The following is an 11338-nucleotide window of genomic DNA, read 5'->3' as shown; positions in this document are numbered from 1 at the left end:
TTGCATGTGAGAGCGTGAACTCGGGCGCCCCCTGCCGGTCGGTGTCGCCTCTGCCTTCTCTGTGCCGAGCGCTGTCCTTGCTGCACTGCCTCGGCCCACACTGAGCTTTCTTGGGGTGCTCTGCTCACTGATATGATGGGCCCAACTACGGCGAGAGCGATCATCGGTCCCAGCTCAGCCCCTCACCACCTGGAAAACTTTCGCCAAGTTCTCAAAACCTCCATTTATTTCCTTCCTGTAAAATAGGACTAATAATAGCAACCCTTGTTGAAGTTGTTGAGACATATACAGGCGTGACAATCACAAGCACCCAGCACGCTGCCCCCCATAAAGTCAACAGCATGAAAACTCCAACTATTCTCAGTCAGATGTTTATCTGTTACGGATATCAGTAGAGCTTTGCTAGAATATAAAACCACAAAGTATTTCTATGCTTTTATACTACTATAAAATCTATAGTAGGTGTCTAGGGTCAGCTGTCTCTATTATCTTTAATAAAGTTGCTAAGTAAAATGTGCCACATTTTGTGAAGTGCCATAAGTTCAATGCCATTGGCTCCCTAAGTAATCTGATTCTATGCCAAGAAGCCGTAAGGTCCTCAGCCTTCCTCCCTCTCTCCCTCTCGAGTGGCATTTATTTATTCTCACATCAACATACTATGTTAACTCTTTTTATGCAGCCAATACAGTTTTTGAGCTGGAGACACGACGTTGTATGGCAGATCTTTAGAATGAAAAAATCTTGCAACTTTCTGTTAACAGACTTGAAATAAACAGCGACCGTAGAACCTGCTGTTACTACAACCGTCCTGAAGGTGGCAGCAGAGGCCTGAGGTTTGGAAAAGGGGCCTGGGTTTGTGCAGATGTGACATTGACTCGGGACTGAGAACAGTTACTCCGTGGGCCAGACTTTGTATCTTACAATGAACTCCCTTTCATCATTATTACTTCTGGGAAGGGGTGTGTCATATTATTTCGGGAAATTTCTCGAATGCAAATGATATCTGGGAAGCAAGAGCTCACTGTTTTTCATTAACATTGGTGAATTAATAGGATGCAGCAAAAGGAACTGGTAGTGGAGGTGAGACCGCGGCCGAGAGGCGGGAAGGGAGAGCGGGGCTTGGGCAGAAATGTTTGTTGGCTCTTGGACCCCCAGATCTGTAGGAAGAGCCCCCCCCCCGGGGGAAATCGGTGCTAACCTCTGCATCTCAGGACCAGATGGTCCTCGAGGGTCCCTTGTCCAGGTCTAAGATAGTGAAAACTTGGGACAACCTCATCCTTAAGCTTTAAATGACCCGCGGATTCTACAGTGTCTGTGTGCACACATCATATACTCTGCTTAGAGTTCAGGAAGGAATAAAATGGATACCAGGAACATGGTAGATAGTTCAGTCACTATCTCCAATGAAATGTAAAATACTTCATAAGGACCACTAGATGGCAGCATTGCCCTACAAAATTCTTCAAAAGGCGTCATTCTCGCCAACTAAATGTGAAATACTTTCTATCGACCACTAGATGGCAGCATCACCCTACGAAATACTTCAAATGGCGTCACTCTCGCCAACTAAATGTGAAGTACTTTCTGTCGACCACCAGATGGCAGCGTTGCCCTAAGAAATACTTCGAACGGCGTCAAGGGAGCTGCCTGCAATCTCAGGTGCTTCCCATTTGCAGTAGTCATTGCAATTATTCTTTATTGGCGCCCTCACAGCTGTGCTGCTAGCGGGGGCGCTTTAGATACAGTTCAGCAATTATCTCGGGGGGAGGGGAGCCCAAAGTTGCATTGCCTGCGACTCCACGCGTTTTTAAGTCACCAGAGAAAGAAATCTAAGCCGCGTGGGAGCAGAATCTCCCCACTGCCACAACGTCTAGTTATCAGTCGCTGCAAACTCGTAAGACAATACAACGTAACACTGTTCATAGATGTCCCCCTTTTTCCTGAAAACCAAAGCGGGTGACGTGCGCAGGGCCGCTCGTGTGCAAAGTGGCCCGGGAACGTGAGGTGGCGGCTGCAGCGTGGGAACCGTGATTACTGAGCACAGTGAGGGTGCAAACCCCGGGCCGGCGGGCTGGGGCTGAGTCGCTGCACAGAGCCCCCGGAGGACTCAGGGCCCAGGCCCAGGCCTCGGCCCCGCCTTGTGCCCGTCCTGGAGCCGCAGCCAGACCCTTCGCGTGGCACCGTGGAAGCTTCCAGACGGGCGGGCGAGGAGCCCCAGGCGTCCAGACAGGTGAGCGCCACAACTTGAGGTTCGCACCTGAGCGCACTGAGGTCAGCTGCTGGCCTCGGCTGCTCCGCAAACGGCGACCCCCTCTCTCTGTTTGCGCCACGAGTATCGCAACCTCCAGTGCAACCTCCAAACAGCACTGGGGTGCTGCTGGGGGTGCACAGAGGGGCGCGGCGGCCTTCACCCGCTCCTGTTTCCCTCCTCTCGGCTGCTCGCGGCTACCTCAGGAAGCAGTTTCTCGCTGCGACCCCTGAGGGCTTCAGGCCCCTCCTCTCCCTCCCTGGCCTCTTCCCTGCTCCCCATCTTTCTCCCGCCCCCCCCCCAGCCTCCCCGCCCTTCACTTTGGGCCTAAACACCAGCCGGCTCCTTCCTCGCACCTGTCGTGTCCTCCCTCTGCGCAGCTGAGTCTGGGGCTGGCCCTTCGGGAGGTGATGGAAAGCACGCGAGGTTTTGGGGGGCTTCATCGGATGTGCGTGTTGTGAGGCGAAGCCACGAGGGCCCGGGGCCAGGCTGCTCCCAGGTGGGGAGCAGCTAGACTTCGCCACTGCGCCCCAGCATCTGGGGCTGCGTCCTGGAGCTGGGGACGCCGGTTTCCTGCAGTTTCAGGGCGCCTCTGGGCCCCGCCACCGCTCTGGCCTGTGGATCTGGAACTCTGGGGAGCCCCTGCTGGCCTAGGGGCCCTGTGCATGTCGTTCTGATGTCAGGATCTACTCTGTGAAGAGGTCTCCCTGCCCCAAGCCGCACCCCACGTGCTGTGAGCCCCCAGCCCGGCTGCTGTGGCTCCCCAGGACTGGGGCTCTCACCCCTGCTGCGCCACCCCAGGGGCCACACGAGGGAGTGGGGCCGGATCAGGCGCCCCGACAGCTCCACGGGGCCACGTGGCCGCCTTCCCAGGCAGCGCCCAGTGTGGAGCAAACACTTAGATGCCAGTGTTGGGCCCGAGGAAAGTAGATCAGTGAATGGGGGATGGGGTGGTGGTGTCAGGGGACCCCAGGGGGCTGCTCTCAGTTCTTGTCCCCGAGGAGAGAAGTCAACGTGGAGACCAGATAGGCAGAAAAGCAGCAAGTTTATCGGCAGATAAGCGGGGGACAGGCAAGCTCTGAGCAGAGGGGGGTCCTGAGTGAGTTGCCTTGAGGGGCAGGGAGCAGGGCTTATAGGGTACAGTGGGCCAGGAGTGGGGAGATCTGGCCGTTGGGTGTCTCTGCCTTGTGTCTCTAGCTGATTAGTGGGGTCTGTGGGGCCCAGTGAGTCCCCCAGTTTCCTGCCTGCCTTTCCAGAGCGAGCCTTGCCCGTTCCTTTGACGTTGTGTTTTGTGGGTGTCTGAGCACCCCACTGTTCCTGGGTTGGGGCACGCTGACCCACCAGTTGCTCCTCCTTCAGTTCGCTAAGTGAGCCCCCCAGCTAACCTCCTGTACCCATCGCCCGACTTCTCACTCGCCAGGACCAAAGAGTGACCTTGGGGTGAAAGTTCTGTAGACGCGCGCTCAGTCGGGGCGCACCACGCGTGGTCTGGGGTGAAGCTGCAGGTCCCTGCAGAGGGCAGCGTGAGCGCTCGACCCAGGGTCATGCCACCAGTCGCTGTCCTGCTCTCTTTTCCTCTCCCCCCCTTTTCCTGGTGGCCAAGTTCCTGGAACTTTTAAAAAAGTGATTATTTATGGTGCAAACTTGGAAAAGCCATTATGCCTGCTTTTCACGTTGAGGCCCAGGGCCTGCACTGCAAAGGACCAACCCGCAGGCTCCCACGGAAGCGGCTCTAGGCAGACGCTTGTTATTCCAGCTCCGCCCGGGAGTGGAGCGGAGCCTGCAACGCATTTGGAAATTGAGCCTCAGAGATGTTCCCAGCCGTCCTTCAAGGTCCGAGAGATAAGCTGACCACATGTTAAGAAGGAACTGTTTGTTCTTAGGACTTGTGGTAACAGAGTGAGGGGGCTAAGGAGGCAAACCCAGGTCGATTTCCACCTCCCCAATCCCAAAACTTTCATTTTCCGACCAGAAGGAGTAGCTGCTGAGCTCCGTGGGGTGGGGTGGGGTGGGGGTGGTGGGGTTCCAAGAGTGACTGTTTTTAGCACAACCTAAAACTCTAAGCCAGAGGTCGGCAAACCTCTGTATAGGTCCAGGCAGTGACTGTTGTAGTTCCTATGGCAGCTGCTCAGGTCTGTCACCCTGAACAGCCACAGACACACAGGCGAATGTGTGCGACTGTGCTAATAAAACTTTATTGACAGCAGCAGCAGGGCAGATAATCTAGGCAGTGTTTGGGCAGTAGGGGGCGCCATTTGCCCTGAACCTGGACTCCCCATCTCACAGAGGAATACTCCAGTAACTTCAGCTTTTCATAATGTTGCCCTTTTCCCTCCACATTGCATCCTAATGTTATATGGCTTTCACTGAGACTCAGCATGTGGAGTTGACTGCAAAATGTTGCAACTTCCACATACCTTCAAACATGAGCTGGAGCTCCCATTTTCAGAAGAGTATGTTGGAAGTGGAGTGGGGTTCTGATTCTTGACATTGACATTGGAGATGCAGTGGCTTGGGCATACCTCACTTATTCCCTCAGAGCTCATCCACGTCATGTTTAAGTTTAGGGAAAAGGATTTAGATTTGGGATTATATTTGGAATTGGCTCAGTAGAGAGAACTGAATTGAGCAAATCCTCTTTAAGGGGTGAATCACTTTGCAGCTATCTTAGAGGTCATCTGTACATGCACTTTGTTCTGTATGTAACAAGGCACATTAAACATGTCTCAGAAAGGTGACATATTTACCAACAGTCGGGCCCTACAGCTTCTCATTCTATGCAGTTTACTCAGGCTAATGCCGTCCCCTGGTGAAGATGGCCCAGGTGGAGATGATGACGCCAAGCTTTGAAATGAGCTCCGCAGGAAGCACCCTGGCTGGCTCTCAGTTACTCAGTTTCTTGAAGCGATTCCTTCAAAGGGGCTTGACCTGTCCCTCTACACTGGAAATGACCCTGGAAGAGGAAAGCACATCACTTCCAGGTATTCACACAGGCAAACTTCCGGGTCAGGTAGAGATTGAAGGATGCATTTGATGACTCTCAAGTCTCACTTGATGCTTTTGACGCTCAGGTCTCACTTGAATTCTAAGCTGACCAGATCATTATAGAAGTGACAGCCTTGTGCTTGACACTGAAGCTGGTTAAGGGCACAACAGATTCTTGAGTACCGAACAGAGTTGTTTGTTCCCACATCATTTCTTTATCACTTTGATGAAGAAAAATTGAATCCAGCTGACATTGGCCAAATAGCAGTATTCAGATCCTGATTATCTTATTTGTCCTGTTGCTTAAAGTTACGTTTTCCATGAGCCTACTGACAACATGAAGGCCTTGTTCCTCCTTCCAGCTACAGTTCCCTTCAGCTACACTTCATATGGATTAATTATCCATATGCGGGCCAGGATGCCCGCTCACTGCAGAAGGCAGTCACTGCGGTGGGCTTTCAAAATTTGGGGTCTCTTGAACTGCTTTCGGTCAGCTCTGCTAGGGCTGACGAGGAGTGCAGAGTTGACCTATGTGTTCAAGGGATTCATCTGGCTTTGTCTTTCTTGCCAGTTTGGAAGTCTTTTTGTGGTCTGGGCTCACAAATAGACCCAACTCAACAGGGAAAGTGGTTGCTGAGATACTGGCGGGCTCTGTGGAACTCATGTGAAAATAGACGTGGGGTGTTGGGCTCATGCTGCTACAGACAGTCGTGTCAGGTGTGTCAAGAGGTTCTCCAGGGGAGGCTGTTCAAGGCACAGTTCTCTGGCTGATACAAAGCAGACCTTTTTCTCAGGCTTCATAGGGATTTTTGGGGAAACCTTGCCCATTTCCACTCTTCTTTGGCAAACTTCGAGAATGCAGTTTTACTGCCTACCTAAACATCTTTCCTAGGGCCAGAGGCTCACTAACCACTAACCGCATGTTGCTGTGAGCACTTAAAAAAATGTGGCTACTGCAGCTGAGGAACCCAACTGTTAATTTTATTGAGTTTCATTGAATTTAAATTTAAACAATCACATGTGGCTATTGGCCACCTCGTTGGGATGATACAGATACAGGACACCCCCATCATCACAGAAAGTTCTGTTTAGACAGGACCCACCATAGTGTGTCAGAGTGTCGCTTATAGAGTTTTATAATAGTGAAGGGTTGTTTTTAATGGTGAAGTCTTCGTTTTCTCCCACTGGCAGCATTTGACCCAGGACCCTGTGGAGAGACAACTTAACTCCCATGTTATTCAGACCCGATGAACATTTGCTTAAACTTTTTCACCTGCCCCCCTCTGTGCTGAGTCATTCTGCTTACTGTTATCTGTAGCGCTTTATATTTAGTTCCTTCTATAGGTAGTCACATAGAAATACACTAATTTCAGGACACACTGTGTCAGTTATGCTTGAAATGTTTTCACTCATTCTCAGTGGAATACCTGAGTGACCATTTCACCAAGATGGGAGAGACCTGCTTTCTTTGTTCTCACCAAACAGGAAGATGCTGGGGTTTTGTGATGGAAAGGTGGGGGTGGAGGGAGCTTTCTGGGTCTTCAGGATGAAACAAGGTTGAAGGAGGACCAGTCGCCTTGCCTGCTCTCTAGTGTCACAAGAGGTTACCTTGACTACCTCGCTTATTGATAGGAAAAGGGGCTGATTTATTTTTGAATCATGTAGGTCGATTTTGAGTGGTAACGGCTGACCTGAAAATGGTCATAGACCATCCATGGTCATAGGCTGCTTTTCTGAGGATTCTATTTACAATCTCCAAATAATAACGAGCCGTGTATTTAATAGGCTTCAGCTGTTTTAGGGGCGTTCTGACACAAATGTAAAAGAGCATCAGCTTTTTCCAAGGGAGCACTGGTTTATAGCTTAAATGTGGAAATAATACAGACCACCAGCTAAGATAATAGCGCTCGTCAAAGAAAGTTAAACTCATCCTTGCTACTTCCCTAAGGCGAGCATAAATGGAGGGCGACAGAAAGGATTAGTCAAAGGGGCACCGAGTTGCCAACCAGCTCTGCTTCTGCGCTCTCCAGCCCCAGCCCTGGTCTGAAGAGCATCTGAAAAACGCTAAAAAGCAAGCTCAGCTCTGACCGATTTGCTGCAGCCACAATAAAGGCGGCCGGTCCATTCGCCATTCGCTTTCGGGCCTCGTCCCCCGCCGCCCCCTCGCCCTGCGTTGCCCCCTGAAATGAGGCTCCGCGCTCTCGCTTGCCTCACCGCCTTGGATGCTGGCGTGCGTCGCGGCTGGACCCTGTCAGCCATGGAAACTTGGGAGTTTGGCAGAGTTGGCGTGTGAAATCATCCAGAGTTGAGCAAACTGAGCCCATGCAGCTGAGGTGGGAAAGCAGTGAAGTGACGTCCGAGGGAAAGGCGTGTCCTCCACAGGAGGAGATGGTGTCCCCGCGAGCCTTTCTTCAGGCGTCTGCCCGTTTTCCAAGGCCTCTCAGAGGGCTGCAGCCCCCCCCTTTTTCTGTCTCTCCCGCCCCCTCTCCCTCCCTTTTTTTTCCCCCTCTTTCTTTTCTTTTTTAACATTCCACACACTAATTTCGCTCTGTCATGATCTCCACACTTTTCAAAATATAACATAAAACGTAGCTGCTATTGGAAGTCTTGTTTCCCCTGGCTCTGCCCCTAAGACTTCAAAAAACATTTTATAATAAATAGATAATAAAATTCCACCGAGGACAGAAAAACGTCCCCTTTCTCCCACTACTTTTGTGTGCGAATTTGTGATTTGTACTTGTAGCTGGGATGCTTGTCTCTTTGAACTGCTGAGTTAGGGGTGGCTCCTGTGAGCTACCCTGGCTCCTTGGCGCTGCCTGGAGTTCGGGGAGAACTCCAGGCTTTCTGTACTGGCAATATTCAAAGTCTGCAAGCCTTGAAATAGCCACACGAGACAGGAATCCTACGTGCTGGTCATCAGCTCCCACTTGGCTGGGTGGTGGCTCTTCCTTTGCCCATCTTCTCTTTTTGGGACTATCTCCAGTGGGCAGGCTTTCCAGAAGGGTGACCAATAGACTCAGGTTTCTGACTGGAAAGGTGAGATCCCCCATGTGGAATCCCTGACATGAGGTGTGAGGCACATTGGTGCTTTCTGCATAGAAAGAGGATCCTGGGTTGGCTCGGTGGACTGGAAACGCCAGGACATAGGGCAGGCAATGGCGGCTTTGAGGGACACTGTGGACTTGACATTTTCCCTTGGCCCTCTATGTTCTCCTCTGTAAGGAGGATGAGCCTGGGCTTTCTGTCCAGATCTCCTTGTTGAAGTTTTGCAAAAGCTGCTGTAAGTGTCCACGCATGGACGTGGTGAACAAGTTTCATGCGTGGATCTATGAAAATTGCAAAATATGTTCTCCATCCTTCATGTTTTCTTAATGTTTATACTCTTGACTCTTGAGCAATTCAACATGGCAGCTCCTTCCATGAAAAGGCAGCATCAAAAAAAAAAAAAATGTAATATCAGCTTCCCTGTGCTTTGCATTTGGGTCAAACTGCATTGGTCTTTAGAATGAGCTAGAAGTAATGATGTGCCAGTGAAGCCAGGGTGTCTGCCCTGGGCAGCAGATTTCCCTGATGAACCTCCATGACCCTCACCCTGTGTGATCTTGTCTTTTTTGCAGTCAGCACCTGTGCATTTGATGTCATAGCAAAAGGGATTTTGCAGATGTAATTAACTTTCCAAATTAGTTGACCTAAGGTAGGGAGATTGAGATGAGTCTGAATTAATCACACAATCCTGTAAATGTAGGTCAGAGCCTGAAGAAGGCAAAGACCTGTATAGCATGAGAATTGGAAGGACCTTAACTTGCCTAGACAGGGGCTGGTGAGAAGGGTGGTGGGCTCTGTTCCTTGCTGAGTGTGGACTCTGGCTGACTGCCAACCAGGGAACAGAGACCACAGTCCTAAAGCCACAAGGATGAATTCTGAAAATGTCAAAAATGAGATTGGAGTCAGATTTCCCCCCACAGTCTCCAGACACTAACTTGGGCTGACTAGTTCAGTTTTGCTATATCTAGAGCAGAGAAGCCGGTCATGTCACATTGAGTCTCTGATTTACAGAGCTGGAACTAATCCATGATTCCTGTGAGAAGGTGCTAAGTACATGGTGATCATTATATAACAGTAGAAGACTAAGACAGGTTCAACAGACCTGTATACTCCTACTGTACAGGAAGCTTGTCAAGAGCATGAGACCTTGGCGAGGCTAACCTGCTGGAGAGCAAGAGATCACACAGAGCAGAGCTGAGGCACCCCTCCTGATGCCCCTGTTGACAACTGGCCAACTTCCAGAAGCAGAGTCACCTAACCACGCTTCAGCTGAACCTTCATGTCTGAGGGGTTCTGGCCCAGAGAATCACCAACTGAGCCTTCTCTAGGTTGCTGGCCTACAGATTCATGGGTACCATGGCCTGAATGTGTGTCTCCTCCCCTCAACCTCATTCAATGAACCCACCCCCATAAGATGATGGCATTAGGAGGTGGCATTTGGAAGGTGATTAGGTCATGAGGGTGGAAACTTCAAGAATGAGATTAGGCCCTCCCTGGTGGCACAATGGGTTAGGACACAGCATTGCAAGCTGGCTGCATCCACTTCAGTGTGAGTTTGACCCCTGGCCCAGGAGGTGATCCACATGGCGTGGCAGACCTCTCCTGTCTCACCCGCTGTTCCCCTCAGCAGTGTACTTTGTCGATCTGCCTCTTCTGCTCCCCACTGTGTCTCTGGTGAATCCTTTCACTGCCCCTGCACCTCTGACCTGTACCCCAGTTCTGTATGCATAAATAAATAAATCTTAAAAAAAAATGAGATTAGTACCCTTACAAGAGATTCCACACACCCTGAATGTATAAAGTGATGTGTGCCAATTGTATCTTAACAAAAAAAATGGAAAAATGGATGAAAGAGGCTCTGTAGAGCTTCCTTGCCCCTTTTCTGTAAGTTATAGGAGAAGATGACTGTCCATTGTCCAGAAAGCAGGTCTTACTAGACATCGAATTTACCTGTACCTTTGGCTTCAGACATCCCAGGTCCAGAGCTAGGAGATATACGTGGTTATTATTTATAAGCCACTCAGCTTGTGGTGTTGTGCTACAACCTGAATTAAAACATGAGCTCTGTAAATGACTGTTGGGTGCTTTGTGTTTTGGGGTGACATGGGGTACTGTGTTACACAGCAGTAGCTAACTGATACACATTCACCATGAGCAGAGACAAACCCTTGATGCTTTTACTTAATGATTAGTAAAATTACATGATCACATTTAGAAGTATGTGACTGTGTTCAAGATAAGACATTTTCTTTGCCCAATGATGAAACCAGATTTCACTCAGCTATTTGGGCATCACACTAATGTCAAGGCCCAGCACAAATTTCCCCACCCCATCTGTGTTCTTCTAAAACTGGGAAGATGAAAAAAACATCAGAGAAGTAGGAGAAAAGAACATAATTTGGGAACATAAACATGGAGAATCTGGCAGTGAATTCAGATCATGGAGCAGATCCGAGATATTTATCTTGCCCTTTGGGAGTGGGAGCAGCAAGGACACATGGAGACTTCATGAGAAGGGGGTGACCTTGTTCTTATTCTAAAAGTAAAGCTGAGGGCCCCTTATCCCCAACTCCATTCTTCTAGGTCATAAGAAGGGGAGCAGAGCAATTTAGGAGAAGGTCAGACACGTAGGCAGGTTGTGATGGTGGTTTCTTTGGTCAGGGAGGGTGGAGGACTGGACTGGACAGAGCTTTCCCTCAGCCTCGAGACATTGTATTGCATCAGCCCAAAATGCTCCGGGGTGGGGGCACTTTGAGAAGACGACCAGTTCTGGGAATCTTGGGGTGGTCTGAGTTGGGCATCTTCACTAACTCAGAGTAGATGACAACACTTTGAATCAGGATTCAAACTGCGCCAACTGTATCAAAATTCCTCTTTGACGCTTCACGGTAGAGAAAATAAACTTGCAAACATCCCTTATGACCAGGAACTCAGGGTAAACTTGGAGGAAGAATGCGACTTTTCACTACTGTAAGTCTGACTGAAAACTGCAACTCTTTAAAAAGTAAAAGGAGGCCCTCTGTAGGAGGCCCTCCATGGTGGCGCAGCGGGTTAAAGCAC

Source organism: Condylura cristata, unplaced genomic scaffold (genome assembly GCF_000260355.1).
Source record: "Condylura cristata isolate star-nosed mole 26May11 unplaced genomic scaffold, ConCri1.0 scaffold00003, whole genome shotgun sequence".
NCBI classification, from domain to species: domain Eukaryota; kingdom Metazoa; phylum Chordata; class Mammalia; order Eulipotyphla; family Talpidae; genus Condylura; species Condylura cristata.
This window is presented reverse-complemented; position numbering follows the sequence as displayed.